This window comes from Nelumbo lutea, chromosome 6, assembly GCF_056320005.1.
Source record: "Nelumbo lutea isolate HS-2025 chromosome 6, American lotus-T2T, whole genome shotgun sequence".
NCBI lineage: Eukaryota > Viridiplantae > Streptophyta > Magnoliopsida > Proteales > Nelumbonaceae > Nelumbo > Nelumbo lutea.
In genome coordinates, this window is record NC_142689.1 from 37381403 (window position 1) to 37399704 (window position 18302).

General features: G+C 37.3%; 1 long non-coding RNA gene across 1 annotated transcript; it reads left to right on the forward strand.

Moving 5' to 3' along the window:
• Nucleotides 1-705: 705 nt before the first annotated feature.
• Nucleotides 706-1706, forward strand: LOC148848590 (uncharacterized). The gene is made up of 2 exons (XR_016101383.1): nt 706-837; nt 926-1706. It is a non-coding gene; the product is annotated as an uncharacterized LOC148848590 (long non-coding RNA).
• The last annotated feature ends 16596 nt before the right edge of the window (nt 1707-18302 follow it).

An 18302-nucleotide genomic window follows, 5' to 3' on the forward strand; every position in this document is an offset into this window, starting at 1 on the left:
AGGTAGTTCGCCCCCAGGCAGTTCGCCACCAGGGAGTTTGCCACCAGGCAGTTCGCCCCCAGGCAGTTCGCCACCAGGGAGTTCGCCACCAGGCAGTTCGCCCCCAAGCAGTTCGCCACCAGGGAGCGCCACCAGGCAGTTCGCCACCAGGGAGTTCACCCCCAGGCAGTTCGCCACCAGGGAATTTACCACCAGGCAGTTCGCCCCCAGGGAGTTCGCCACCAGGGAGCACCACCAGGCAGAACTGCAAAAGTCACCGGAACTACGGAAACAGTGGGATTTTACTGGAGTTGTAGAAGAAAACCTAAAATGGGGGGACCCTGAACAGCACACGAGATCCCCAAGGCCCTCACTGGAAAAGTCATAAGGGTCGGATTCATTGTTTGCTAGACCGGCTAGAAAGCTTCGATGGATGGTGGTGGAGGATGGAGAGTAAGGAATAGGGGCGGACCTCAAAGACGGGGGTCACCTGGTCGGAACACAGGGGGTGTGCAGTCAAGAATACTAAGGGTTGCGGGGAAGATTTCAAAATTCAAGGTGAGCACAGTCGCTGGTGCTAAGAGAGGTGTCGCTACTTTTCCTAGAAGAGGGAAAATGAGCCCATGGAAGCTTTGACAAGGTTGGAAGGGGAAGAAGATGTTCCGAGTGATAAACCCAGTAACAGTTGTCGTTGCCGCAGGGACATTCGCTGGAACTTTCATGGCTACTGCTACCAAATCCGTTGCTCCAATCTCGCATTGGCCTCCAGTGCAGATCGAGGAGTTTCCGAAATCCCAGCTTACCTCTGGCAGAAGTCCATCAATGCCACCTTGCCATGGGTTGCAGGGTCTGATGCAGGTTTTGTTGCAAAGATCCTCCTTCTCTTTGTCTCCCTCTTTCAGTCGCCGACGGCCTTCTTTAAACCAAGCTAAAGGTTTTGTTGCAGGGTCTGATCAGAGAGGACGAAGTCGCTGGAGGGGAACCGAGCCAAAGGTTCCCAATCCAAATCCATTACAACCTCAATCATGCGGTGGAGTTCCGGGTGTTCGCTTACCCTCCATCGCATCTCCTCCGGCAATAGAGCCAATAGGCGTCCCAATTCGATGTCGGATTCATCTTCCGCCACGGAAGAAGAAGAAGAAGCAGTCAAGAATTCCGAACCAGAACACAAGCATAAGCTACCTCTTAGGAGGTGGGAAACGTGTTTGATGAAAAGGGGATGAGGAAAAATCGAGAAGAAATGATGTGTAAGGAGGGGCAGCTGTGTTGGTGACGTTCGAGGACGCAGAGGATGGAGGTAGCTCGGGGGAGGGAGAACTTGCTTTGGCGGGAACGCCAACACAAGAAAAGTTCAGCTTCTTTCTCTAGTTTCCGATTTCTCTGGTGTCGACTGAGAGTGTGCAACGTCCGAGAAGAATTTTAGGAATTCTTATCTCAGCATGAATGAAGTTCTTAGGTGCTGCTTGCAGCTTGCCTGCTTGGATCAGGTGGAGGTTCGAATATTCTAATTCGGGGAATTGGAATATCAGCAGCAAGCAGCGCAGATAATTCCATATGCAACAGTAGACAGCCAGAACCGTATGTTAGGGACCTTACTCAGATCTGGTTCCTTATTTGCTGTGAAAGGAAGAAAACGGTAAGGGTAAAATTGGGTTTTTAAAAAAATATGTCACTTGTATATGAATTTAATGGAATATTAATGGATGCAAACCATAAGGTAGATTTAATCACTTGTCAGAATCAGTAAGGGTAGCATCAGTCAATTTTTAAACAGTAGGGGTAGCATCAGTCAATTTTTAAACAGTAGGGGTACACTTAGTCAATTAATTAAACTATAAGGGTAGTTTAAAAAAATTACCCTACTTACTTTAATGGTTTATATAAAATATGATATATGAAATACAATCTGTAATCATTAAAAAATAACAAAAAATTAAAATGTATACATATATACTTTGATTTTCAACAAATCAATCTAATTTGCCTTAATGTTTGTTAATACACACACAGTTTTGTGTTTAGACTCGACCCAACCCATATGTATTTTATATATAATATCTATGTATTTGTATTTGTATTTGTTATTTATGTGATATAATTATATAGTTTATATATAAATATTATATTGTGACACTTATAATATGTATTATATATAATATTTTATATTCTACAATGTATCAAAAAATTTTATATGCGTTTATATGACATTTAATATAAAAATATTATTTATATATAATATTTTATATATAAAGGACTTAGGATTGACCTAACCCATAATCACCCTTACAAACATCTACTAAAAAAGAAAATTGTTTATTTAAGGATCAAAATGCATAAAATTTAAACAACAAAATAGATTTGGACTTGGTGATGGACTCATGGTCATTACAAGCTAGTGATCAAGGTTTACACCTTCTAATAGCCCATTTTAGTTTTTACACCCAAAATTATGTGAATTAGGATTTAGGAGAGGAAGAGTAATTAATTAGGAGGATTAGCAGTTTAATTAGATAGACGAAGAATAATTAATTAGAAATATTAGAAACAAAAGAAAGATTAATGAGAAAAAGGGAGTAAATAAAATAATTAATGAGAGGGAGAGTAATTAATTAGAAAAAATAGAAAAAAAAAGAAAAGGAAGTTATTAATTGGTAATGTATCACCTGGTCCGATACGGGCCTATATTGGCCTGATACTAGCAAAAAGAAATGAAGGGATTGATTTGTATATGTTCCATGTATTGAGTCTTTATCAAAATAATGCGTATCAGCCCGCTACGTTGCAAAATTTTGAATCTTGGGTACCACCAATCTAGGTCCACATGTTACATTACCATCAATTGACGGGATTGGGTTTGGATAGAACTTCAACCCAATCCATCTAACCCACCAACCTGTTAATGATTCATTAGAATAAAACTATATGAATTGATTACAACCCAAACCCGCCTTGGCCCAATCCAACCCATCAACCATGTAATTTTATGAGAGTTAATTACAACTAATAACTAGGGGTGAGCAAAAAAAACAAAAAACCAAACTGAATGAAAAAATCGACCGAAACCAAACCGGAAAATTGGTTAACCGAACCGGTCAATTCGGTTTTGATTTGATGTTTTATAAAAACCGAAAGGTTCGGTTCAGTTTTGATTAACCAATATAGAAAATTGGTGGTTAACCAAACCAACTGGTATACATATATTTCTATATATATTATATATATTTATGTATATTATATATTTTTATATTTTTATATATTATAAATTAATAAATATGCATTATATATATAAATATATATTTATAATATATGATATATTATTTATTATTTAAAATATAATATTATATATATATTTAAATTTTTTATTATATATATTTATAATATATATTGTAAAAATTAAAAAACAAAAAAACTGATGAACCAAACTGACAGTCAACCGGTTAACCGGTTGGCTTTGGTTTGGTTTTGATTACTGGTTTTTCAAAAACCGGTAGTATCGGTTTGGTTACAAAAAAAGGCCCATGGTTCGGTTAACCGAACCATGAGCATCCCTAGTTTCTTTTTAACTAGGGGTGCTAATAAAAAACCAAAAAGTTGAACTGAAGCAAGAAAATTGAATCGAAAATCCTTTCTTAATAAATTCTTTTTTATATGAAAAAATAAAATATAATTAGACTAAGCAGGTCAACCACTTGCTTATAAATTCCATCTAAGCATTCTCCACCTCTAGTGCAATGCTGGTTAGGACCATGAGATAGGTATAGTCTTAGCCAATGCAAATAACAATTAAACCTTGGCATCAATAGCATTTGAGCTAGTTCAAATCATGCTATTCTTAGCATCCATCTCAAAAGGATTGTTGTAGAAATAGTAAAGAGGTAGAATGGAACTTATCAGTAATCGATTTCCAAACCGAAGTTGCACTATTGTGATGTTGTTGCAGAAACTCGGAACTGAGAATTGTAGGGAGAAGGAGGGTTAAGTCGTGCAACTTAGTCACTCTCCTTAAAACCGTATTTGCCCCCTATGGTGCAGCGGGGTGATCACAAACCGGTCGCCAAGATAAAACAACCCATAGACTTCTGGTAGGTGTGCACTTGCTTACCTGTCTTCCACGAACCACATAAAGGATGATGCTCAGATTACAGAGAAGACAGAGAAGAAGACTATAAAGAAAATGTTGTGTTTTATTTGGTCGACCAGCTCTCTTCTTATAGAGTGCTCTCAAATCTGAATGGACATAGAGGTGTCCGTTCAGAAAGGAGCCTCTTTAGAGCAGTGCACCTGTTTGAAGAGGCATAAGGAGGAATAAGAGACACGGAAAAAGAAAATGTTTCTGATTTAAAAAATTAAAATTGAAATGAAGAGACAATTTAAATTGAAAAGTTTTAATTCAGTTAAACAAAAAAGATTCAATGCTTCACGCACCCGCACCCACGCCCCGACTCGGCTCGGTGCATGCATGTGAAAAGGATCCCTAACCCCCCTCACATGTGTGGAATATATATAGTGCTCTCCTGTGGGTCCCTACCCATAGAGAGAGCAAAACTACAAATATACTCAACTTCCACTCCATTCCCAAGCAATGTGGGACAAGAGTCTTCCCATGCACTCAGGGGTGGGAAGAGGAAAAGACAAAAAACAAGAGGGAGGAAAGAGATTCTTGAAAATTTGAATCTCCCTCCAATAATCCCCCACAAGATTCAAAATTACAAGAAGATTGAAAATCTAAACATCGCAATGAGAAAAGTATTCATGATGATGTCTTTTAGACTTCAATCAACATTTAGGTATGACAGGTTATGTTACAGAGTACGGGTAGAGTCAGATTCCTTCAACCTTTTCTCTTTGTTGTAACTAGCTAATCGGCCAACCAACTCAACTCACCAGTTCTTTAGTGATTCTTTTGTTTTGGAACATTTCAGCCTTGTTCCCCTCTTGGAATCATGAGTGTTTTAAAGAGTCAGCCCTAGATCTTTCTTAGAAGTGGCCACACTTCACACTCACTTAGGTCAGTTATTAGTGTGTGCATCTATTCCTAATTGATTAAGAGCCTCATGCTCAACCTCCTCAAACTGCATTGAGTACTATCTTACCTCGACATCTGAAATGGGACATAAATGGTAGTGCTTTCCCAAGTCATCTAGCAACTCATTTTTACCCATTCAACCTAATTCTAGGGATCTCCTTTCACATAGGTTGGGTGCCCATCACTAATGACTTTGTAACGGGCTTTAGCCCCATTTCTACCGATGCCTCATAAACCACCTTAGAAGTTTGTGGTTTGGTTAACGAATCTGCAAGGTTCTTTTCAGACCTTACAAAATCCAGAGCGATTATACCTTCACTGAGGTATTGTCTTACCAGATTATGCCTTAAGTGGATGTGCCTTTTTTACCATTGTATGTCTGGTTCTTGGTTCTGGCTATTGCCGCTTGGATATCACAATGGAGAGATATGGACGGAACCAGCCGCGACCAAAGTGGTATATCTGCCAACAAGTTCTTTAGCCACTCTACCTCGAACCCCACCAATTCTAGTGCAATGAACTCGGCCTCCATTGTTGAACTTGTATTGCACGACTGCCTTACCGATTTCCACGACACTGCTCCTCCACCTAGAGTAAACACATATCCACTGGTGGAAGTACTATCCTTTGAATCTGAAATCCAATTCGCATCATTAAAGCCCTCTAAAGCAGGAGGAAAACCTGAGTAGTGTAAACCAAAATTAATGGTTCCTTTTAAATATTTTAATAATCTTACTAGAGCTTTCCAATGTTCATTTCCGGGATTATGATTATGCTGACTTAATTTTCCCACAGCTATAGCTATGTCCAGTCTTGTACAGTTCATTAAGTAAGATACAGATCCAATTATACTTGCATACTCCTTTTGTGAAACAGGTTCTTCTACATGCTTCCTTAAGTGAATGCTACAGTCAAAAAGTGTTTTAATTAGTTTACAATCATAGTGTCCAAATTTCCTAAAGATACTCTCTACATAATCTTATTGGGAGAGAATAAAATTTCATTATTGTTTATGGATTTTAATCCCCAAGATTACATCAGCCTCACCCAAGTCCTTGGTATCAAATTCGAACATTAGAAATTGTTTTGTTTTTTTTTTACTACCTTTAGACTAGTTCCCATTATTAGCATATCATCAACATATAGACAGATCATGATTCCTTTATTATTTTCAAATTTGCTATAGACACATCTATTAGAATCATTGTTGCTATATCCATTAATTATTAACACATTATCAAAATTTTCATGCCATTGTTTGGGAGCTTGTTTTAAGCCATACAGAGACTTAATTAATTTACATACTTTATTTTCTTGTCTTGGCATTATGAAGCCTTCAGGTTGCCTAATGTAAATTTCTTCATCTAATTCCCCATTTAAGAAAATTGTTTTCACATCCATTTGATGAACTACCAGTTTGTAAATGAATGCTATAACAAACAAAACCCTAATTGTTGTTAATCTTGCAACTGGGAAATAGGTGTCAAAGAAATCTACATCTTTCTTTTGTCTAAACCCCTTAGCAACTAATTTGGCCTTAAATTTATCTATTGTTCCATCTGGTTTTAGTTTTTTCTTAAAAATCCATTTACAATCTAGTACCTTATTTTCAGGTGGGAGATCTACAAGTTCCCAAGTGCGATTAGTGACTAAGGAGTCTATTTCACTTTTTATGGTTTTTTTCCAAAATACTGCATCAGGTGAAGTTACGGCTTCCTGATAGGTTACTAGGTCCTTGTCCACCAAAAATGTGAACATTCTGTCACCCAATTTTGTTTCTCTTCTCTGTCTTTTACTTCTCCTTAAATCTGGTTCTTGCCTAGGTGAAGTACTAACTTCTTGAGCATCCACTTTTTCTTGGTTAATTTGGTGTTGGGAAGGTTCCCTATTTATTGTTTCTTTTCTCAAAGGAAAGATGTGCTCAAAGAACTCTACATCTTGGGACTCTATTATTGTGTTGTTTTCGACAAAATTATCAATTATTTTAATTACAAGAAACTGATAAGTCACACTATTTTGTGCATATCCAATGAGCATATAGTCATAGGTTTTTGGTCATAATTTCTTTCTTTTAGGTTTGGGTATTCCAACCTTTGCTAGGTAGCCCCAAATATTTAGATAGTTCAAACTAAGTTTTCTGTTATGCCAAAGTTCAAAGGGTATTTGCCATTTTTTCTTGGGGGGTATTCTATTATAAAGGTAACAATCCGTTAAGATTGTTTCCCCCCACAAATTCAGAGGTGCACCTGAAAGATCTACAGGCACGCTTGACCTTATATATACTGATGTATGTAGTCCCATGAATGTTAGGACACGTAACCAGCACGTTTATTTTATAACATTCATCGATGGCTTTTCTCGGTATGGTTACGTGTACCTAATGAAACACAAGTCTTAATCCTTTAAAAAATTCAAGGAGTTCAAATGAGAGGTCGAGAAACAGTTGGGGAGACAAATTAAGGCATTTTGATCGGATCGAGGAGGCGAATATCTCTCTGACGAATTCAGGAAATACTTATGGGAAAATGGGATTGTACCACAACTTACTCCTCCTGCTACACCACAATTAAATGGTATATCAGAGAGGAGAAATCAGATTATATTAGATATGGTTCGTTCACTTCTTGTCCACTCAGAGTTACCCATATCCTTTTGGAGTTTCGCATTAGAGGCTGTGATTTACGTGCTTAACCGGGTTCTAACCAAATCCATTCCTAAGACTCCATATGACCTATGGACCGATAAAAACCAAGTGTAAGACACTTGAAGATTTGGGGATGTCCGGCACATGATAAAAGATACAATATGAAGAACTCCAAATAAATGAAATGTTCCTTTCAAGCACGAGAGAGGTTCCCTATGCCTCAGCCATAGGAAGCATCATATATGTCATGCTGTGCACTCGACTTGACATTGCTCGGGTAGTGAGTGTGGCAAATAGATATCAATCTAACCCAGGATAGGAGCACTGGACAGTTGTGAAAAATATACTAAAATACCTTTAAAAGGACAAAAGAGTTTTGTTTGGTATTCAATGGTAATTCACTACAGATCCTAGGGTATACTGATGGTGACTTCCAATCAGACCCAGATGATAGAAAGTCTTCATCTGGTTACATCTTCACGATGGGGTCCTGTACAATTAGCTGGAAAAGTAGCAAACAGGGGTCCACCGCAGATTTCATAACCGAAGCCGAGTACATTATCGCAAGTGAAGCTGCCAAGGAATCCGTTTGGATGAAGAAGACCATTCAAGAATTAGGAGTAGTTCCATCTAGTACATCACCCATTCCACTGTTGTGTGACAATACTGGAGCCATTAAACAAGCTAAGGAGCCACAAGCCCACTCGAAGTCAAAGCACATCGAGAGAAAGTACCACGTATTATAGGAGATTGTTGGTAGAGGGGACATCCATATTCAGAATGTAGCATCAACGGAGAATGTGGTAGATCCATTAACTAAGCCACACAAACAGAAAGTGTTTGAGAAACATGTGAAAAGTATAGGACTCCGGCTTCTATCCAATTGGACTTAAGTGCAAGTGGGAGCTATTAGACAGTTATGCCCTTAGTTCTAATCAAATTGTTGTACTTATTGGCATTTATTGTAAATGAATAAAGTGCATAATTGATTCATGTTCTTATGGTGTGTTTCTCTGTAATACCCTTAAACTGGACACCTATGAAACTTGTGTTAGCTTAGAATCTTCACTGACGTTGGATAGACCTGGGGAGGTTTATCCTGCCAAGGCTGATACTAATGTGCTACCAAGAAAGTTTGGGTGGCTTGTCTCAGCTGCCAGGGTAAGACCTTAGGCACATGTAGTGTGGGTTTGATTGAAATGCTAAATCAGACCATTTCCAGTTATGCTCTGGACCTTGGAGCCAGATGGGCAAAACTAGAAAGTTACACTTAACCCCTAGACTCGATTATGATATTACACTAGGTGTTGGATTGGGTTGTCTTTGATATGCCAATCAATGGGACCTTAGTAGGGGTCAAAACCTAGGTATGTTGGGATAGTCTAAGAATTCACCTGAGTGGGTGATCATAGTGACAGAATCAGCTCCTTTGTCGGACAAAGTGAATGATCAAGGAATGCATTCTCTCGAATGGAAACCTAAACTACCAACAATTGATTTCAAACTTGTTGAGATTTGTTTTGCAAAATATATTTATATTGAGATATACATATATTTTATGGTTTCACAAAATGTTTACAAAAATATTTTAATTCCCGTGATCCATGTGAGTAGAGAGTGCAACACTGTACCTTGCAGCCGAGGGAGAGGTCCTCTCTTGTTAAGCAGTGTTTGATCATTATGGGCTAAGAGGTTAAGTATAAGACCATTTACGGTTATACCTGATAGGATAATCTCACACAAGTCCATAGTTCTTGGGCCTTCATAAGGTGGCTGGACCCAGGGACCATTTAGTGTAAATGTTCGGCCTACTAAGAGCCCATACTGATGGACTACAGGTTCATTGTCTTTAGTAGTGAATTCGGCCTTGCCTTGTAACAGATGTTGGGTTGAACCCATATGGCTTTTGTGGAGATCAATGCTAGGATCCCATGCCATACAAAGAGAGCCAAACTAAGCCAGCATATAAAAGGGAAAGTGAGTCATATGACTTAATGGGCCTAAAGCCCATTTCGAACTGGGCTTAAGTGGTTTAATTAAATGGGGCAAATTTGGTTTATAAGCTGATTAGGATCAACAAGAGGATAAGATATGTCTTATCCACTTAAGAGTCAGTATCCAAATATCAGATTTAGATCAAGAAACTCCTTCCTAATTGGATTAGGAAGCTAATCCAAAGAAGGATATGAATAGGGGGCAAATTCATCAGTTTTATACACTCAGCAATTTGTAGAATTCTCCTCAAGTTCTTGCCGCCCCTACCCAGTTCAATTTCCACTTTTGGATCTGATCAAAAATAGTTCTTGATATTGTTTCTTGATAGAACAAATCATCTAAAGTCGTGCTCACCATCCCCTTGTGTGATTCTTGCTGAAGAACCATCTTACTGATGCTGCCTCACCATAAGTTGTGTCATCTTCAATGGAGGTGGGTTTTGGTGATCTCTTTGGCCGTGAACACCTAAGTTGGGAGTTGCTATTATTTCGTATCAAGTATATCCCTTTCCCTCTTTTGGTTTCAGATCTGGTCTAGTTTGTTTTTAGAACGAACCTTGAAAATGCAGTTTTCTAAATTAGGGAATACGATGCTCAGATGGGAGAATTGAAATTTTGCCTGACCACCCTGCATGGTTCAGCCATCCATATGCTGGGTCTCCCATCCCTTTAGTCCTAGTCTAATATGCCAAATATCAAAAGATTCAACAATATAAGCAGAAGAAGAAGTAGTTTTGTTCATAATAATATTAGAAATATTCAGTACAAACAATCCTCCTGCATTGTATCCTTTTCTAATAAATACATTATTTTTTGTCAACACGGCCTTGTTTGCTTCAAATGTGAGTTCCAGTCCTACTTTGTTGATGAGTGCTTTCAATACTAAGTTCCGTCGGATCTCCAACACATCATTCAGCATTAGGATTTTTCTTGAAGTCAATTTCAGGAGCACCTTTTCCTTTGCTGATGACATTCGAAGTTTGTGAGTTTCCCATGAAGACTTGCTCTCCTTTAGACTAAATTGTATACTCATTGAAGGAATTGCGGTCCCCCCATATGTGCTTAGTAGCACCAGTGTCCAGTATCCACTCATTCGGCTTATCAATTAAGTTTACCTTAGTTACCACTACTGTGATAATATCCTCAGTCAAATTGACTTTCATTTTCCTAGAGTCCTTCTTTCGGTACCAACAATCCTTCTTGTAATTTTCGGGTTTGCCACATACATAGCAGTTTCATTTCTTTTGTTGCTTCTTGAATTTCTAACCATTTTTCACATTCAAGTTCTTTTTGAATTTTGCAGTCCTTTATTCTACTAGATTGGTTTTGGAAAACTGGTCCTCATCTTTCTTTCTGTTCTTTTCTTCTATCTTAATTCGGACCACTACTTGGTCCAAAGTAGTGTCTTTCCTCTTATGCTTCATACTGGTCTTGAAATTATTTCATGTATGTGACAATTTCTCTATGAGAGAACTGACAAGGAATTCATCTGACAGTATTATGCCTTCCTTTGCTAGTTCCCCCATAAGAACCTAGAACTCATCTATTTGAGCAAACACGTCCATGTCTTCTTTCATGGTGAAGTGCAGGAAATTGGCAATGACATATTTTTTGTTTTTAGCATTTTCTAGAGCATACTTAGTGTCCAATACATTCTAGACTTCATAGGCATAATTGTAGGAAGAATAAACATTGTGCAGTTCATTGGACAAACAGTTTAGGGTATGGTTGGTGTAGAGGTGGTCGTTTGTAATCCAGTGTTCTATAACAACAGAATGGGCTAGTTCCTCCATGTTTAATGGGTTCGGTTCGGTCAAGGCAAAAGCTACCCCTAATTGTTCTAAGGAAAACAACAAGCATTGGCTCCAACGCTTGTAGTTGGTTCCATTGAAGAGTTCAATCTTAGAGAAATGGGGAACTGTTGACAGCATCTGGTTCCTTATGAAGGGGTTAGCAAAGATAGGTTCCATAAATATGGTTTTAAGATTGTTGTAAAAATAGTAAAAAGGCCGAATGGAACTTATCGGTAATTGCTTTCCAAATTGAAGTTGCACTGCTATGATGTTGTCGCAGAAACTCAAAACTGAGAATTGCAGGGAGAATGAGGGTTGAGTCGTGCCACTTGGTCACTCTCCTTAAAACCATATTTTCCACCTACAGTGCAAATGCGTGATCGCAAACCGGTCGCCAAGATAAAATAGCCCACAGGCTTCTGGTAAGCATGCACTCGCTTACCAGTCCTCCGCGAACTATAGAAAGGATGATGCTCAAATTACAGAGAAGAAGATTGTCGAAAGAAAATGTTGTGTTTTATTGGGTCAGCCAACATTCTTCTTATAGGGTGTTCAATGGACACAGATGTGTCCGTTCAGATATGAGCCTCTTTAGAACAATACACATGTTCAAAGAGGCACAAGGAGGAAGAAGAGACATGGAAAAAGAAAACATTTTTTATTTAAAAAATTAAGTTCAAAATGAAGAGACACGATTTAAATTGAAAAACTTTAATTCGGTTAAACAAAAAAGATTTAGTGCTTCGCACACCCGCACCCACACCCATGCTCATGCCTACATGTGAAAAGCACTCCCAACCCCCTCTCACATGCATGGAATATCTATAGTGCTCTCCTCTTATGAGTCCCTACCCATAGAGAGAGCAAAACTACAAATATACTCAACTTCCACTCATTTTCCAAGTAATATGGGACAAAGAGTCTTCCCATGCACTCAAGGGTGGGAAGAGGAAAAGACAAAAAACAAGAGGGAGGAAAAAGATTCTTGAAATTTTAAATCTCCCTCCAACAATATCACTATCCACCAAAACTATATCATTTCTAAATTAGTGTTTCTACTACATGGAGCTTGCTTGAGCTTCAATTAGCATAAGCAATTGATAAAAAACCCTATAGTTACCTACTTCTTGCTAATTCTCTCTGCATACACAATTCACAAGTTCTTGGGCCCCGGTTTCCATTATTATTTCTCGGACTGATTATGAGTCGAGTTAACTATAAGCACTAACCTTCGATTTCCTTTGATTGCTCTAATTACATACAACCATGTTTAGTAGCTTAACTTTCTTTGCTCTGATCATTTTTACAAGCACTCCTCCCTTGGTTAATGATTCTGCCCTCATAAATACACTATTTTCTTTCACAAATACGAATGGGATTAAAAAATTGGGAGATTATGAATATTAGAGAAAGAAAAAATACCCTGCTAAAGCAGCAAATTCATCAAATATTCCTCACATAATTTTAGTATACACATAATGAGAGCAAAAATGAGAGCATGTCTGGTGCATAGGCACATATACCTTTAGGTTCAGTTTGGAAGGAGTACAAATGCAAATAATATAAAACCTTACATTTTGTATTATTTTGTATGTATTTGTATTTGCACTCGTTCCAAACTGAGCCTTGATTCCTAAATAAAAGTCGTATTACACTACATTCAACCATTATATTTCCGTTCCGTTTTCCCTCCCCTCCCCAAAATTCCCCAAATAGCAGAGTAAAATGAATAGCAAGTTTCTGTTATATAAGTTATCTAAGTCCGAGCAAATTAGCAAGTTCTATGACTTCTATCGATGTTAAAGAGCTCTTCATCTGAGTCATTATCAACGAGAATGTTGCTATATTCCCAAGAAAGGTATTCAGAATCATTTACTCCCAACAATTAATTGCTCTCTGAATCAACCTTTTTGTGGTTGTTGAATGAGTAGGCTATCAAGAAAAGAAAACAAGTTATTTTGAATTTAATTTTAATCTGGATGTATGGGGAGAATTTTTTGTATTTAATTTTAATTTTGGGTAAATGGATGAAGCAAATTATAAATTTATTTAATAATTAAAAATGGTAACAAACTATAGGTTATGTGTGACAAATTCCAGATTATTAGGTAAAAAAAAAAATAGAGATTTAGCGACAATCGTGACTTCCAATGATAAAAATGACATTGCAACTATAAACCAATAGCAGTAATCAATGGATCACTAAGATAAAACTCCCGCTAAGACTTTGGGCTTTAGTGGCATTTAAAAATTACAGCTAAAATCCCAATTTCTAGCGACAGTTTTCTGCATTTTACGGGTAGTCTCCAAAATTGTCACTAAAAGTTTTAGCAGCAATTTGGCAACTGACGACAAAACTTTTAGCATAAGTTTTGACCGCCACTAAAGTCATTTTACTGTTATACAAATATAAACCAAAGAACCAAATTGATCAAAAATTGAAACCAGCCAACCATGTAGGATTAGATTGGTTTCAAGAAATAGCCCACCCGTACTTTTAACAACTAAGTTAAGCATTGGCGTAGAGGTAAAATTGTTTTTTTTTTCACATAAAGAGCAATTAATCACTTTGAGTCATTTGATAGGATTCGTGTTTCAAGTATGGCTGAGTTGCTTGGGTTTAAAGTGGACCAGACTGAGTCGAACCATCTAGGGGTGCTCATTGTACAGTTTTTTTAACCCCAAACTTTATTCCCGGTGGAGGGATGGCGATCGTTAAATTTTATTAATTGTAAAAGAAATAAAAACCTAAGAGGGGGGACATAAAAGCCTTACCCCTTGAGAAAATTTAATTACACCAAGATCCACCTCTACTATATGATAAATACATATCTAAAATAAGAAAAGAAAACAGGTAGCTCTTCATAAGAGTTGTATATAATGTGCGAAAATGAATCAATGGCCAATTTGGATAGCCAATTAACCATTTGATTAGCCTCCTCTAAAAATGTGTATAACCACAATGTCAATGGTCATTAAGTAATTTTCCAAACGATTCTCCCAATACCATAATTTCCATGGGTAGGGTATAGTTTCCATGAATGATTCCAACTAATATTTGGGAATCCTTATCGACCACAAGCTTCATAATTCCCATGGACCGAGCTAACTCTAGACCATCCAAAATAGCAATTGCTTCTGCCATCAAATTTGTATTAGAGACATGGTCTTTATGAAAGGCCGAAACAAAGCTATTTCTAACTACCATCCCTTATTATTCCTCCTACTCCACTTGGAGCTGGATTATCTAAATTTGTATTAGAGACATGTTCTTTGCTGGAGGAATTATCTAAATTCCCATATAAGAGAGAGTTTGAAGTTTCCATAGTTCTAAATGAGAAGAAACCTTAAGAAGCAGAATAGTTTCTTGCAGCCATTTCTGTCTTGTAAATAACATGTTGAGTGCATTTAAAAACGCCTTCCACTTTCCTTCTACACCGCTCCTTCCATAATTCCTATGGGATAAAATAGGCCAATGCTTGGACACAATGTACCCATTTGTCATGGGGGTAGTTCTAAAATGACAGTGATGTCGCTAACCTAAGTCTGTCAAGCGTAAACAAGGCTAAGCCTGTGTCAAACCGTAACACATTGGCATATTGGAACCGGTTAACCACCTGTGTATAACACTACCCAAATGGGTTCTTGGGGAGAAAATTTATCCCTAACAATAAGCTTAAATGTCCCCAAACTTTCTGCGCCATACAATGAGCTGAAATTTTCATTGTATGGTTCAAACTAAAAAACCAAACTGAATTTGCGGTTTGGTTTGGTCTATATTTAAAAATGGTTTGGTTAATTTTCACATTTTTTGGAATTGCAGTTTACAATTTCAATTTGCTTTATTAGATTTTATAAACCAAACCAAACCATAAATCGCAATAACATATATAGTGTATAATTTGTAAACTGAAAGAATAAAATTATAAATATATAATAAATTCTTTTATTTTATAAAAGTAAAATATATATACTTAATATTATATATATGCACATATGCTTTATTTTATATTAATTTTTTACTATTTTATATAAAATATAAAACTTTTTAACAAATAAATATTCATGAGTTGACATGTGTCAACAGATGTGCCAACATATGAGCGAATCAGTCAACTCAAGTATGAACAAAGTTTTAAAGTAACAATGCACACGATATGCATGAAGATGCATTAGAGTATTGGTGGCTTGTGAGTATGAAAGTTGTTTTCCTAGGCAAAACTTTTTGTAGATGAAGGCAAGGCCTTCATTTACATTCTTGAGCAATGTGGGATATGGGACAAAACTAAATGATAACACTCACTATTGAGTGTTTGTCCATGTTCCACATTGCCCTATATTTCTCCCTAGTAAATATGATGAAAAGAACTCTTTGACTAATCGGAACAAATATTTGATAACCCTTTTCCTATATTTCTCCCTAGTAAATATGATGAAAAGAACGTCGCCACTTAACCTCTTCACATCATACGTCTTTACCTTCTTCCATATGTTGCGAATCTTCTCCATGACTCCAAATGCATTTAGCAGTTTGTCTAATATTTAAAGAATAGTCTTTCTGGGTGTGTTGGGTGGTAGGATAGAGGTGTCTTTTTATTTTATGTTTTGGATGTCCACTGTTTATCATAAATAAGGGCATATATGTAATTCAACATCTCTTTATTCTTATTCTTAATATACAGGTGGGTCGACTGCTAAGAAATGATTATGAAGTCCAATCATTCTCTAAAATAGATCGACACTTCTCTTTCTCTCTCTCTCTTCTCCTCTCTTCTCTACTTTCTTTCTTTCAGATTAGGGTTCATCCATACCATCGATTTGATTAGGGGTGTAAATCGATCAAATTGAAATCGAATAAGGCAATATTCAAATTTGAATCCGATTAAACAATTTGATATCTGAATTTGATTTGATATCCAATGGATATTGAAAATCAATGTTCAACTTCGAATTCAATTCAATATTTGAATATTCGATTCGATTCGAATTCAACCAATCAAGTATTTTAGGAATAAATAAATATATAAAATAAATATTTTATCTATATAAAGTATATAAATATATAAATTATTCATATAATTTAATTATTATATATAAAGTATATAAATTCAAAATCGGATTTTCGATACCATTAACACCCCTAAATCTAATTAGGGCTTCTTCTATGTCAGCACCCAATTTTTGTTTAGTTAGCTGCCTAAACCCCTATTTCACACCGAACATCCGATTAGAGCCATCCAACCTATCTGAAACACCCAAAAGGCCCACCTTTCACCCCAAGAACCCCAAATCCACCATTAAACCTACATGATACTTATCTGAAGGCCCCAATCGACCCCCACTTACACCTCACTCATTAGATCAGACCTCATCATCAGATCTTGGACACCCCCAAATGCCCACCTGTGAAATCTTAGCCCAAAAATACCTCTGTTTACCCTTCAATCGCACTAAGATTCCATTTCAAGGTTCTCGATCAACCATATTACAAATCTGTCTGATTCGGGCACATTTGGCTCAATCTAACCTCACCAATCACCTATGACTACCAAAAAATCCTACCCTGTGAAATTTCATCCAAAATAGACCTTGTTTGCCCCTTGATCACATAAAGATTCCATTTCGAGGCCCTAGATTAACCGAATTGAGACCTGTCCAGATCTGCCCAATACGGGCCCACTGACCCCACCAATCAACTTGGATTTTGAAAACCCTACCCTATGAAATTTTAGACAAAAATAACCTTATTTACCCTTCCATCTAAAAATATTCCGTTTTGGACAATCTCGCTAGCCCGGTCACACAAAACCCTTCTCTGCACTCAGACTCATATCAACCCTCCATTTTTTGGCCCAAAAATCCCCATAATTGAACCAGAATCCCTGGTTTTACCCAAATGCACAAAAATTACCAAAATACCCCTGGCACTCTTTAAAAGGGTCTGATTCATTCATTTCGCCCTAATCCGAAGAATTCAAAGGAAAAATTGTTCATTCTCTTCTTCTCTTTGATAGACAAACAACAATGGCGAACCTAGAGCCAATCTCCCACTTCCAACCATTTTCTCTCTCTTCATCAGTCCTATCTTCTTCTTCTCTCCTTCTTCTTACTCTCCTATTGAATCAGCTGAAATCACCTAAAATCAATTGTTCGACAGTATAGTCTCATGGGTTTGTCAACCGAGAACCTCATCTCTTGTAGCAAGTTCAACCATACTAGTTCACATGTGGTATGAGCCATAGCTCTTTACTCAACTTCTGCACTACTCCTTGCCACCACTGTTTGTTTCTTGCTCTTCCAAGTTATAAGATTGTCACCAAGGAAGGTACAATACCCTGTAGTTGATCTCCTGTCTGATATAGAACCAACCCAATCGGCATCTGTATACCCTACTATTTCAAGAGTCCCTCCACTTTGGTATAGCAAACCATGACTTGGAGCACCCTTCAGGTACCTAACAATCCTTAGAACTGCTTCCAATGAGGAATCCGACGATGTTGCATAAACCGACTCACCATACTCACAACAAATGATATATCTAGTCGGGTAATAGTCAGATAATTCAACTTTCCCACCAACCTCCTGTTTCTTCCAAGATCATCAAACTCTTCACCTGTATTAACACTCAACTTGACATTAAGTTCTGTAGGAGTCTCTACTGGTTTAGCACCTAACAGTCTTGTTTCTTCAAGTAAGTCAAGAACATATTTTCTTTGACATAAGTTAATTCCATGCCTTGACCTTGCAACTTTTATTCCTATGAAGTACTTCAGCTTATCCAAATCTTTCGTATTTAAGTGGTCCTGTAGGAATTTTTCAACCTGTCAATCCCATTACTATCACTCCCAGTTATGACAATATCATCC